At 54.6% G+C, this 12907-nt stretch overlaps 1 pseudogene; it reads right to left on the bottom strand.

Moving 5' to 3' along the window:
• Window positions 1-7247: 7247 nt before the first annotated feature.
• LOC109941647 (uncharacterized) lies at window positions 7248-9181 on the bottom strand (annotated as a pseudogene).
• Window positions 9182-12907: the final 3726 nt, after the last annotated feature.

The following is a 12907-nucleotide window of genomic DNA, read 5'->3' on the forward strand; positions in this document are numbered from 1 at the left end:
AACGCCACCGCCTGCTCGGACCTGATGCTGGTTAGGGGTCGGACCTCGATCCACTTGGAGAATTTGTCGATGGTGACCAGCAGGTGCGTGAAGCCCCCGGGTGCCTTCTGCAAGGGACCGACGAGGTCCAGACCCCACACAGCAAACAGCCAGGTGATGGGTATCGTCTGCAGGGCCTGAGCGGGCAGGTGCGTCTGTTTTGCGTAGAATTGACACCCTTGGCAGGAGCGTACGATCCTAGTGACGTCGGCCACCGCGGTCGACCAGTAGAAGCCTTGTCGGAAGGTGTTCCCAACAAGGGCTCGAGGTGCTGCAAGCCCTCGAGTGTATCTCTTGCAATAGCTCATGTCCTTTGGTGACGGATATGCATCATTGGAGAATGCCCGAGGGGCTGCGGTGGTGGAGCTCCTTTTCATCACCTAGTAAGACGAACGACTTGGCGCGCCACACCAGTCGCTGAGCTTCGGCCTTGTCGAGGGGTAGCTCTCCTCGGTGGAGATATTGCAGGTACGGGGTCTGCCAGTTTCGATTAGGCGTGACCCCATTCAGTTCTCCCTCGACGCGCAGTGCCTCACCCTTAGCGGCCGAGGATACCTTGGGCTGGGCCGAGGCCTCCTCGGGCTGGGCCGAGGCCTCCTCGGGCTCGGGTGTGTCGTCGGTCTTGACGGAGGGTTGATGTATGTCTCTGGAGAAGACGTTCAGGGGAACCGTTGTCCGCCCCGAGGCTATTTTAGCCAGCTCATCTGCAGTCTCGTTGTACCTTCGAGCGGTGTGGTTGAGCTCGAGCCCATAGAACTTGTCTTCCAGGCGCCGAGCTTCATCGCAGTAGGCCTACATCTTCGGGTCGCAGCAGTGGGAGTTCTTCATGACTTGATCAATGACAAGCTGTGAGTCGCCACAAGCGTCGAGGCGCCGAACCCCTAGCTCGATGGCGATGCACAACCCGTTAACCAGAGCCTCGTACTCGGCCACGTTGTTTGATGCCGAGAAATGGAGGTGTAGCACGTAGCGGAGATGTTTCCCGAGGGGTGAGATGAAGAGCAGGCCCGCGCCGGCTCCTATTTTCATCAGCGACCCATTGAAGTACATGGTCCAGAGTTCCGGTTGGATCAAAGCTGTTGGTAGCTGGGTGTCGACCCATTCAGCCACGAAGTCCGCCAAGACTTGGGACTTGATGGCCTTTCGAGGAGCGAACGAGATTGTCTCGCCCATGATCTCCACCGCCCACTTTGCTATCCTACCCGAGGCCTCTCGGCACTGGATGATCTCCCCCAGAGGGAAGGATGACACCATAGTCATCGGATGAGACTCGAAGTAGTGTCGCAACTTTTGTCGCGTCAGAATTACTGCGTACAGTAGCTTCTGAATTTGCGGGTAGCGGATCTTGGTCTCGGATAGCACTTCACTAATAAAGTAGACCGACCTCTAGACGAGCAGTGCATGCCCTTCTTCTCGTCTCTCGAATATGATCGCGGCGCTGACCACCTGAGTGGTTGCGGCTATGTAGATCAAGAGGGCTTCTCCCGCAGCGGGGGGCACCAAGATGGGCGCGTTTGTAAGGAGAGCCTTTAAGTTTCCGAGGGCTTCCTTGGCCTCGGGGGTCCAAGTGAAGCGCTCGGTCTTCCTTAAGAGGCGGTACAAGGGTAGGCTTTTTTCGCCGAGGCGTGAGATGAAGCGGCTCAGGGCCGCAAGGCATCCCATGACCCTTTGTACCCCTTTCAAGTCTTTGATAGGCCCCATGTTGGTGATGGCTACGATTTTCTCCAGGTTGGCTTCGATGCCTCGCTTGGAGACAATGAACCCGAGGAGCATGCCCCGGGGGACCCCAAAGACACACTTCTCGGGATTGAGTTTCACGCCCTTCGCTCTCAGACACTTGAATGTCGTTTCAAGGTCAGAGAGAAGGTCGGAGGCTTTCCTCGTCTTGACTACAATGTCATCGACGTAAGCCTCGACCGTTCGGTCGATGTGCTCTCCGAACACGTGGTTCATGCACCTTTGGTATGTTGCACCTACATTCCTCAAACCAAATGGCATAGTAGTATAGTAGTACATGCCAAAAGGTGTGATGAAAGAAGTCGCGAGCTGGTCGGACTCTTTCATCTTGATTTGGTGATACCCTGAGTAGGCGTCGAGGAATGACAGGGTTTCGCACCCAGCAGTGGAATCCACAATTTGATCAATGCGAGGCAGAGGGTAGGGAACCTTCGGACATGCTTTGTTTAGACCAGTGTAGTCTACGCACATCCTCCATTTCCCACCTTTCTTTTTCACAAGCACAGGGTTGGCTAACCATTCAGGATGGAATACCTCTTTGATGAACCCTGCAGCCATCAGCTTGTGGATCTCCTCGCCTATGGCTCTACGCTTTTCTTCGTCGAAACGGCGCAGAGGCTGCTTCACGGGTCAGGCTCCAGCTCGGATATCCAGCGAGTGCTCGGCGACATCCCTCGGTATGCCGGGCATGTCCGAGGGACTCCACGCAAACACCTCGGCATTCGCGCGGAGAAAGTCGACGAGCACTGCTTCCTATTTGGGGTCGAGCTCGGAGCCGATCCGGACTTGCTTGCAGGCGTCGTTGCTGGGGTCGAGAGGGACGGACTTAACCGCCTCTGCTGGTTCGAAGTTGCCGGCGTGGCGCTTCACGTCAGGCACCTCCTTGGAGAGGCACTCTAGGTCGGCGATGAGGGCCTCGGACTCGGTGAGGGCCTCAGCGTACTCTAGGCACTCCACGTCGCATTCGTACACATGTCGGTACGTGGATCCAACGGTGATGACCCCGTTGGGGCCCGGCATCTTGAGCTTGAGGTAGGTGTAGTTGGGGACGGCCATGAACTTGGCGTAGCACGGTCTCCCCAGCACCGCATGGTAGGTTCCTCGGAACCCGACCACTTCGAACGTGAGGGTTTCCCTACGGAAGTTGGAGGGAGTCCTGAAGCAGACGGGCAGATCGAGTTGTCCAAGGGGCAGGACGCGCTTCCCGGGGATGATCCCGTGAAAGGGCACCGCACCCGCCCGGATCATGGACAGATCGATCTCCAAGAGCCCGAGGGTCTCGGCGTAGATGATGTTGAGGCTGCTGCCTCCATCCATGAGGACCTTGGTGAGCCTGGTGTTGCCGATGATGGGGTCGACAATGAGCGGGTACTTTCCTGGGCTCGGCACGTAGTCGGGGTGGTCACCCTGGTCGAAGGTGATGGGCTTGTCGGACCAGTCTAGGTAGACTGGTGCCGCCACCTTTACCGAGCAGACCTCCCGGCGCTCCTGCTTGCGGTGCCGAGCCGAGGCGTTTGCCACTTGCCCACCGTAGATCATGAAATAGCCGTGGACCTCGGGGAACTCCTCTGCCTTGTCGCCCTCCTTCTTGTCGTTGTCTTGGCCTTTGCCGCCTTCCGCCGGGGGCCTGGCCTTATGGAAGTAGCGCCAAAGCATGACGCATTCCTCAAGGGTGTGCTTGACGGGGCCCTGGTGATAGGGACACGACTCCTTGAGCATCTTGTCGAACAGGTTGACCCCTCCGGGAGGCTTTCGAGGGTTCCTGTGCTCGGCGGCAGCGACAAGATCTACGTCGGCGGCGTCGCGCTTTGCTTGCGACTTCTTCTTGGCCTTCTTCTTCGTGCCGCGCTGGGCGGACGCCTTGAGGACGTCTTCCTACTGGCGTCCCTGAGGCTGCTTGTCCTTCTGGAAGATGGCTTCGACTGAACTTGGTGGCGATGTCCATCAACTCGCTCGCCTTGGTGGGAATCTTGTGACCGAGCTTGCTCACCAGGTCACGGCAAGTGGTGTTGGCGAGGAACGCCCCGATGACATCCGAGTCGGTGATGTTGGGCAGCTTGGTGTGCTGCTTCGAAAACCGCCGGATGTAGTCTCGTAGGGATTCCCCTGGCTGTTGGCGGCAGCTTTGGAGATCCCAAGAGTTCCCAGGGCGCACGTATGTGCCCTGGAAGTTTCTAGCGAAGGCTTTGACCAGGTCGTCCTAGTTGGAGATCTGCGCAGGAGGCAGATGCTCAAGCCAGGCTCGGGCGGCGTCGGAGAGGAACAGGGGGAGGTTGCGGATGATGAGGTTGTCATCGTCCGTTCCACCCAGCTGGCAGGCCAGCCGATAATCCGCAAGCCACAGTTCCGGCCTCATTTCCCCCGAGTACTTAGTGATGGTAGTCGGGGCTCGGAACCGGGTCGGAACGGCGCCCGTCGTATGGCCCGGCTGAAGGCTTGCGGACCTGGTGGTTCGGGCGAGGGGCTCCGATCCTCCTCACTGTCGTAGCGTCCCCCACGCCTAGGGTGGTAGCCTCGGCGCACCTTCTCGTCGTGGCGGGCTCGACGGTCGTGGCGGTGGTGCTCGTTGCCGAGGCGACCAGGGGTCGCAGGCGTCGCGTCCCGCGTGCGCCCGGTGTGGACCGAGGCTTCCCGCATGAATCGGGAAGTCGTTGCGCGATGCTCCGGGGGGCACCCTTGCCTTCGAGAGGCAGAGCTTTCGGCCTGTCGGACCGCGGCATCCTCCAGGAGATTATTGAGTTCTCCTTGGATACGCCGCCCCTCAGTGGTGGATGGCTCCGGCATCGCTCGGAGCAGCATTGCCGCTGCAGCCAGATTCTGGCCGACCCCACTAGAAGTCGGGGGCAGCCTTGCCCTGGCATCGTCAGCGATACGGTGCTGGACGTCCCGGGCCTGATGACGCGCTTCTCCGGCGAGTGCTCGGCCTGCCCACTCCTGCTCGATGTTTTGCCGGAGCTGCATAAGTTGTCCTGCTTCCTCGTCGAGCTTGGCCTGCATCTCGCGGATTTGCTCGAGTTGTGTGTCCTGACCACCCGCAAGGACTGGGACCACAGCTAGCTCCCGCAGGATGTCAACGCGAGGCGCAGGCCCAGGGGGATCGTCATCCTCCGGCATACCAAGGTGGTTGCCTTCGTCGTGACCCCCTAGATCGACGTGGAAACATTCGCGACTTGGGCCACAACCCTCGTTGTCAAGGATGTGGCCATCATCGGAGGAATCGGAAAGGCAGTAGTCACATGCAGCCATGAAGTCTCGCATGGCACTGGGATTATTGAGCCCGGAGAAATCCCAACCAGAGTCGGGCTCGTCTTCTTCCTCAGAACCCGGGGGCCCGTAGGTCGAGACGGCCGTCATTCGGTCCCAGGTTGGCCACATATGGTACCCCGGAAGGTTAGGATATGCCTTTATGAAAGCGCTCACCGAAGCGGGGTCGCTTGGTGGATCGAAGCTGAATCTAAAAGGCACAGGGTGGAAAACGGACGGTACCTCTCGATCGATGGACGGTGACGAAGCCGCGTCGGGGACGGACTACACCGTTATCTTAGGTACAAGGCTAACGCCCAGCAAGTCCTCCGCGAGAGTGCTGGCATCATCTGTCCGCTTGGGGTTGGCACGTTGCGGGGAAACGACACTCGTCGTCGTCTCAGGCGCGAGGTCAACGCCCGACATGTCCCCCGCTGGGGTGCCGGCGTCGTCGACTCGCTCGACAGCCGACGAGATGTCGCCTCCTGCCTGGCCACGGTTGCCCCGCCTCCTCCTCCTGCAGCGAGGAAGGTGACGGGATAAACCCGGATGCTGTTCTTCCGCCACGGGGGGAAGACGTTGTCGAGTTCACCACCGCCGGGCGAGCTGACGGCCGTCGTTGTCACTGTCGCGCTGCGGAGGAAGGAGTACCATGTCGTAGCTGCCGTCGAGGGACATGAACTCGAGGCTCCCGAAGCGGAGCAGCGTCCCGGGCTGAAGACGTTGCTGGAGACTACCCATCTGGAGCTCAACGGGAAGTTGTTCGTCAACACGCAGCAGGCCCTACCTGGTGTGACAACTGTGGCAGAACCTCCCAAGTTATTGGGCCCACATGCACCTGTCCTTGTCCCAAAGACCTCAGACGACTATGCATGTGCACCAGATAACTTAACAGGATCTGTCCGATTGCCCCAAGGACATCGGATAAACCACTTACAACCAGAACCGCGGGATTAAGTAACACAAATCACACACACCAATAGTGTTGCAGCGGAAATCTTATTACCAAAGTTTACAAGTTACAAAAATTTTACATTAGTTTATCGAAGTGATTACAAAAGTATAAGTTTGAAATATATATGCTAGCTCAAGGGATCATCCTCAATAAGAAGTATAGAAGGGTTACTTAGGCTTATAAGAAGGCCGAGCCCACCGGCACTTAACACCATCAACAACAGCACAAAGTTAGAACCTGAAAAACAACAGGGAATAAAACCCTGAGTATGGAATTACACAGCAAGTCTTACCCGACTAAAGAAAAGACTCTCAAAGGTATGTTGGTTAAGGGAGTCAAGGTAAGGCTTCTCAATAATCAAAGACTCTGTTTTGCAGAAATGCTTACTAAAAGTGGATCCTTAAAAATCCAGTTTTATTTGTCAAGTTAAGTAAAATTACCTGCACTAGAGTTCTTTCTACCCTAGTTCAATCACTGGACCTGTACTAGCCAATTTCTTAACAAACCCATCATCTTTACTGGATTGCTACGTGTAAGTCAGTGACCAAGTCTTCATAACCACGAAGGTACGGCAATCCGAATCGATTATACTCAGCTGAGGATCTCCAATCACACGACATATGTAGCACTTAACCCTTGCATATGTCAACCCGCCACCGGGGTTCTTAAGACCAGATCAGGTTCACGCGAACCGAGAGCACAGATACACCACCGTCCAGCCTCTTGTCACGGAGGGTACACACTACTCTTGCCACCGCTCCAGGCCCATTCCGTGTTATCTTATTCTGGCCTTAGTCTGCCCGAGGCAAGGCTTACCCATGACGAGGCATGTGACCAGTTAAAGGGTCCCCGGTCAGCAGGCCTACATCGAGACGGTCCTTAATCGACTCAGACGGAGACACTACATCGAGACTCCTTTCTCGTTCAAGTCACCCGCCCGGTCTCAGCTTAATCATTTCAAACCCAAAGTTTGGTACCTGGCAGAGGTACATCTTTTCCGATGTTGAACCCATCAAGGCCTTGATGGATCCACCATCAAATTTTATTTTCGAAAACATCCCACCCACTTTTGCCACATCATCTTTTGTAAAAACAAAACATTTTGTTTTTCTAAAGCAAGGCTAAGCATCAAAATCTTTTGTAAAATGGGTGATCAAGGAAGGTAATCAAATTCAAGGAAGGTAATGCAGGAATTGTTTTATCAATCAACTTCTATCACCTAATGCATCAAGCAAGTGAGAAAGATTTTAAAAACATCAAGGAGGGTGGCAAATGCATCGGGGCTTGCCTGAGTAACACTAGGTTAGTGTTGTTAGACGACGTTCGCTTGACGAGCAGCCTTTGTCTTGGTACTTGATCGGGTTATCCATCTGCATCATCCTGCGGGTTAGCCCACGCTTGGGGTCGACTTGGCTCGTCTTCCGCATCACGCGATTATTTATCGTACCTCATGAGATGCACGATGCACATGTATGAGCACATGTATAACAAGTATAATATAGATAATCTACACTAAAAAGGATGAAACACTTAAAACCAAGCTTTAAGCACCATGGATATCACAGCAGGGCATCGACTACATCCATTAATCAAATTGACATAATAACACTGGAATATCTATTTTTATTCCTATCTTTTTATTAACTCTTTAAATTGTGTATCTTAATTACTTGATTTATCGATTTATCTAAATCGATCATCACAATATACACATGCTAAATTAATAACATTTATTGTGACCAATAATTCTATTTAATCTATTTATAGACTTAATTGACTGGAATACGAATTAACTTACCCTTATTAAATTCGACGTGAAATCACGAAATCGACGACGCCTTTCAGCTCAGCATTTCACCGAAAATAGGGTGAGTGCTGCGTCGAATCGCGCTACATCTTTATCCGCATCGAGAATTCTCCGGCCGCGTACCGATTGATTTTCTTCTGCGCCTAATCTTCTCAGAGCTTGGCGTAGACGAGGATGACGATCGACGACTTGTTCGAGCTGTTGTCGAGCACTTGGTGAATCTCACGCTGTTAGCTTCGTCTTCACCCGATTCTTGGGTTTTTTGGTGACTTGCGGACGACGAGATCGTGTTTAGAGCGAGCTGGCGAGGTGGGGGTTGAGCAAGGGATGACGGGTTCGACGACTCGATTGGGAATTAAAGCCGAGCGAGCTGAGAGGGCACACTGGCAGGCAGAAAACAGGACACGACTGCGTGCAGAGGAGAACTCGGCACGACGAGGGACAACTAAACGCGTCGCGCGCGACAAGGAAGCAGAAAACCACGACAAGGGTGCGCGACGCGCAGACAGGGCGAGCTGGGAACACCGACGAGCTGGGAGAGCTGCGCGCGACCTCGGCGTGCAGGGACGAGCTCGGCGAGGAAGCAGAGCGCTCACAACGGAGCAGGCCGTGCGCGGCAGTAGGCGCGGCTGCGGCAGCAAGGCGAGACCGTGACCACGAGTTCGGCAAACATGGGAGCCGTGCGCGGCAGGAGAGCTTCGACGGCGAGCTGGAACCCAAGGACGCGCGGTCGAATAGGGCCTCGGCGTAGAGGAATCCGGCTGGGCAGAGGAAATTCGAGCTGGAGCGAGCGCGCGCAGAAGCACGGCACCAGGAAACCCTGAGCAGGGGTCGCAGCCGGCGAGCTGAGGGCACGGCGGCGCGCAGGGAAATAGGACAGGGGCGCGCGGCATGGGAGCAGAGCGCCGAGAGGGAGAGAGAAGCAGAGAGGAAGCACGCGCAGGAGCTGCGCGGTCAGCCGAGCGGAATCCGAGCCAGAGAGCTCAGCTGCTATGGAAGGGAGCAACACGAGCTGGGGCAGAGGAGCAGGCCGCGCGGCGAGGAAGCTCCAGGGGCGCGCCCGCGCAGCAATGGAGAAAAGCAGGGCGCGAGCAATGGAGGAACTTGGGCGCGCCATGGCTGGGATGAAGACTTGGAGCAGCGGCCAGCACCGGAGAAGCCGAGCAGGGCGCGGCAGATGAGGAGGAAGGAGGAGCACCGAGCGGAACTCCGGCTGGGCGTCATGGGGGCGAGCTCGGCAGGGAGAGCTCCGGGCTGGGACTCGGCCGGCACCATGGGGACGAGTTCGGACGCGCGTGGGAGCTGGGAGGGAGGTCGCGCAGGAGCTGCGCGCGTCTGGGAACGGAGCTAGGCGGCCGGGTGGCAAGCTCCACAGCTGAGCAAAGGGAGAAGACGAGGGGAGAGATGAGACGCGCGCACAGATAAGAATGGAGCCGGGGCGGTGCTGAAAAAATCAGCAGGGTAGGGCGGCTAGGCGGCTGGAGATTAGAACGGTAGGATATTTTCTTTTTTTTATTATTTCTTTTTTTTAATAAAGAAGCACATATATTTTTGAACCGGGATTTCTAGCTATAACAAAAGAGTCGACGGTAATTGCGATAGTTGATTCGATTCAAAAATCTAATAAATTTATCTGTGGTCTAAGTATATGGTTCCACGGCCACGAATGATTTACCAGTGAATCGAGGCTCAATTATAGATCCTCGTACGCGATTTTACGATGGACGAGTGGGAACCGAATTGTTTAATAATTGGTTACATCCGAAGATTTGGATCCGGGCGAGAACAACAGACAGAAATAAACTGTTTTCTGCACTGATAATTTGTTTTACGTGATTCGACCGAAATTAGCCGAAACCAGATCTGCAATGTATACTCGATTTCGTCGCCAAAGCAGCGTGCGGACGGATAAATTGGTTCTTAACCTCCCGCACGAATTCGCGCGATACAGACTATTTTGCCCCGAACATTTTAGTCGTTGAGTTCAAATTAATTTGTTCGGGATAAAAATCGTCCAAGTGGTTCAGGCTTCCGAATTTGTATTCGCGCGAGCGACGAATTTTAAATAATCATCGGACGCACCGATCTTCGAAACAACTATGTTCCGAACATCACGCAAATTTTAGGAAGAGCCCGGATAGATAAAAATAAAAACGATGTCGCGCTCGCGACAAACGAAACAAATGCGATATTAAAATCACAATAGGCGAAGATGATTAAATTTAGCATCTGTTTCATCCACTGATATTACGTGCTTAAATACAAACTCATTGTCGAGCGGAATAAAACAACTGGGGTGTTACAGCCCTCCCCCCTTAAAAGAATCTCGTCCCGAGATTCGGAGCGAAAGACTTTTAAGAGTAGAGAAGCATGTAACCCATGTCCATATCAGCGATAATCATAAGACAATTATGAGCGAAGGCAAGTGTCTCAGGATGTTGTTTCTCTAGTGGACATGGCATGCATCGCCTTAGGCTAATTTTAGAGATGTCCAACAATAGATATGCTCTCTGCTAGAGGAACACATAAGGTTCCATGTGTGCAGTTTGCTTTTTCTGATGATACTGTACTATCTGAGTCTGTTGAGCAAGCGGCAGATACGCAATTTTACCCAAACAGAATTAGATGCAACCTCTTGGGTAAAACACATAGAAAGAGGTTTACCAACAAGTGGTCACAGTGAGTTCGTAGCACACAAGACGGATGTGGATGTCGAATACTGTCGCGGTTAACATGTGGTTAACCCGAGAATTCAAGTCCACAAAAGATGGTATAGATTCGAGAAAAGCACCCGCGGAGGGATCTGCAGATGCGGACTTTGCAACCAGTCTGTTTTATCAAGCACTAGGCATGGCTCGACATGATCACACACGCTGGAAAAGCACGCGTGAGGCGGTCGAGGCATGACTAGAGTGATGATTAGGTGGTTACTGGTCGACTTAATCTCGATTCTTGAAAGTACTTTCTTAGAATGGTTTGAACCAAAGTGAGTTTAGATAACTCGATAAAACGATCTCTAAACTCAACCTTTGTTCATTGGGTAATTACAAGTTAGTAAAACCAACTTGTTGAACTATTTTTGACATTGAGCAAGTCCTCTCAATACCATCGGTAAGCCAAGGGTTGAGAGTTCACATTTGCTAGCAAAATTCATGCATTTGGGTAGAAATCCATTTGGTCATGTGGTTCATCCGTTCCTTCATGCGAGATGAACGGACTGGGTTCGGAAATACATGGATTAAATAGGAGAGCGAATGAACAAACTCCTGCATCACAACAGCAGGGAAAGTCAATCTCCAATTTGAGCTAATCAGTTGTTTCTCAACACTAAAAAGCTCCAAGGCTTCACCTTTACACAAAGGATATAAAGGGAACTTTTATGAGTAGTCACTACCAAGATCAAAAGAAATAAGACCACACATGAAAGTGGTATGCCCTTTTGATCCAACAGAGATGGTTGATGTTGCTTGATCACTTGGCAAACAACATAGAAATTGTTTCAAGGGAAATGTTTACGGAAGATCACACATTAGTGTAGTGCCACAATGGATCATGTCGGGGACCATAATTAGGGGTACCCTCAAGGCTCCTAATTCTCAGCTGGTAACCACCATCAGCACAAAGCTGCAAAGGCCTGATGGGTGCGATTAAGTCAGGGATTGGTCCATTCGAGGGACTCGATCACGCCTCGCCCGAGCCTAGCCTCGGACAAGGGCAGCCGACCCCGGAGGATCTCCGTCTCGCCCGAGGCCCCCCTCCAGCGACGAACATACTTCCGGCTCGCCCGAGGCCCTGTCTTCACCAAGAAGCAACCTTGACCAAATCGTCACGCCAACCGACCAGATCGCAGGAGCATTTAATGCAAAGGTGGCCTGACACCTTTATCCTGACACGCGTCCTCCAGTCGACAGAGCCGAAGTGACCGCAGTCACTTTGCCGCTTGTCGGGGACCATAATTAGGGGTACCCTCAAGGCTCCTAATTCTCAGCTGGTAACCCCCATCAGCACAGAGCTGCAAAGGCCTGATGGGTGCGATTAAGTCAGGGATCAGTCCATTCGAGGGACTCGATCACGCCTCGCCCGAGCCTAGCCTCGGACAAGGGCAGCCGACCCCGGAGGGTTTCCGTCTCGCCCGAGGCCCCCCTCCAACGGCGAACATATTTCCGGCTTGCCCGAGGCCCTGTCCTCGCCAAGAAGCAACCCTGACCAAATCGCCGCACCGACCGACCAAATCGCAGGAGCATTTAATGCAAAGGTGTCCTGACACCTTTATCCTGACGCGCGCCCCCCAGCCGGCAGAGCCGAAGTGACCGCCGTCACTTCGCCGCTCCACTGACCGGTCTGACAGAAGGACAGCGCCGCCTGCGCCACTCCAACTGCGATGCCACTTGACAGAGTGAGACTGACAGGCAGTTAGGCCCTGCCGAAGGCACCATAGGAAGCTCCGCTCCGCACGACCCAGGGCTCGGACTCGGGCTAAGTCCCGGAAGACGGCAAACTCCGCTCCGCCCGACCCAGGGCTCGGACTCGGGCTAAGTCCCGGAAGACGGCGAACTCCGCTCTGCCTGACCCAGGGCTCGGACTTGGGTTCAGCCCCAGAAGACGGCGAACTCCGCTCCGCCCGACCCAGGGCTCGGACTTGGGCTCAGCCCTAGAAGACGGCGAACTCCGCTCCGCCCGACCCAGGGCTCGGACTCGGGCTCAGCCCCAGAAGACGACAAACTCTGCTCCGCCCGACCCAGGGCTCGGACTTGGGCTCATCCCTAGAAGACGACGAACTCCGCCTCGCCCGACCCAGGGGCTCGGACTCGACCTCGGCCACAGAAGACAGACTCGACCTCGGCTTCGGAGGAGCTTCCACATCGCCCAACCTAGGGCGCAGACCAGCCACGTCAACAGGAGGCGCCATCATCACCCTACCCCGAGCTGGCTCGGGCCATAGGGAACAAGACCGGCGTCCCATCTGGCTCGCTCCGCCAGATAGGCAATGATGGCGCCCCGCATACTCTATGACGACGGCGGCTCTCAGCCCCCTTACGGAAGCAAGAGGACGTCGGCAAGGACTCAACCGCTCCGACAGCCGTCCCTCTGCCAGGCTCCATCGCTCCTCCGACGGCCACGACATC

The sequence above is a fragment of the Zea mays genome, chromosome 8 (assembly GCF_902167145.1).
Source record: "Zea mays cultivar B73 chromosome 8, Zm-B73-REFERENCE-NAM-5.0, whole genome shotgun sequence".
Classification (NCBI taxonomy): Eukaryota; Viridiplantae; Streptophyta; class Magnoliopsida; order Poales; family Poaceae; genus Zea; species Zea mays.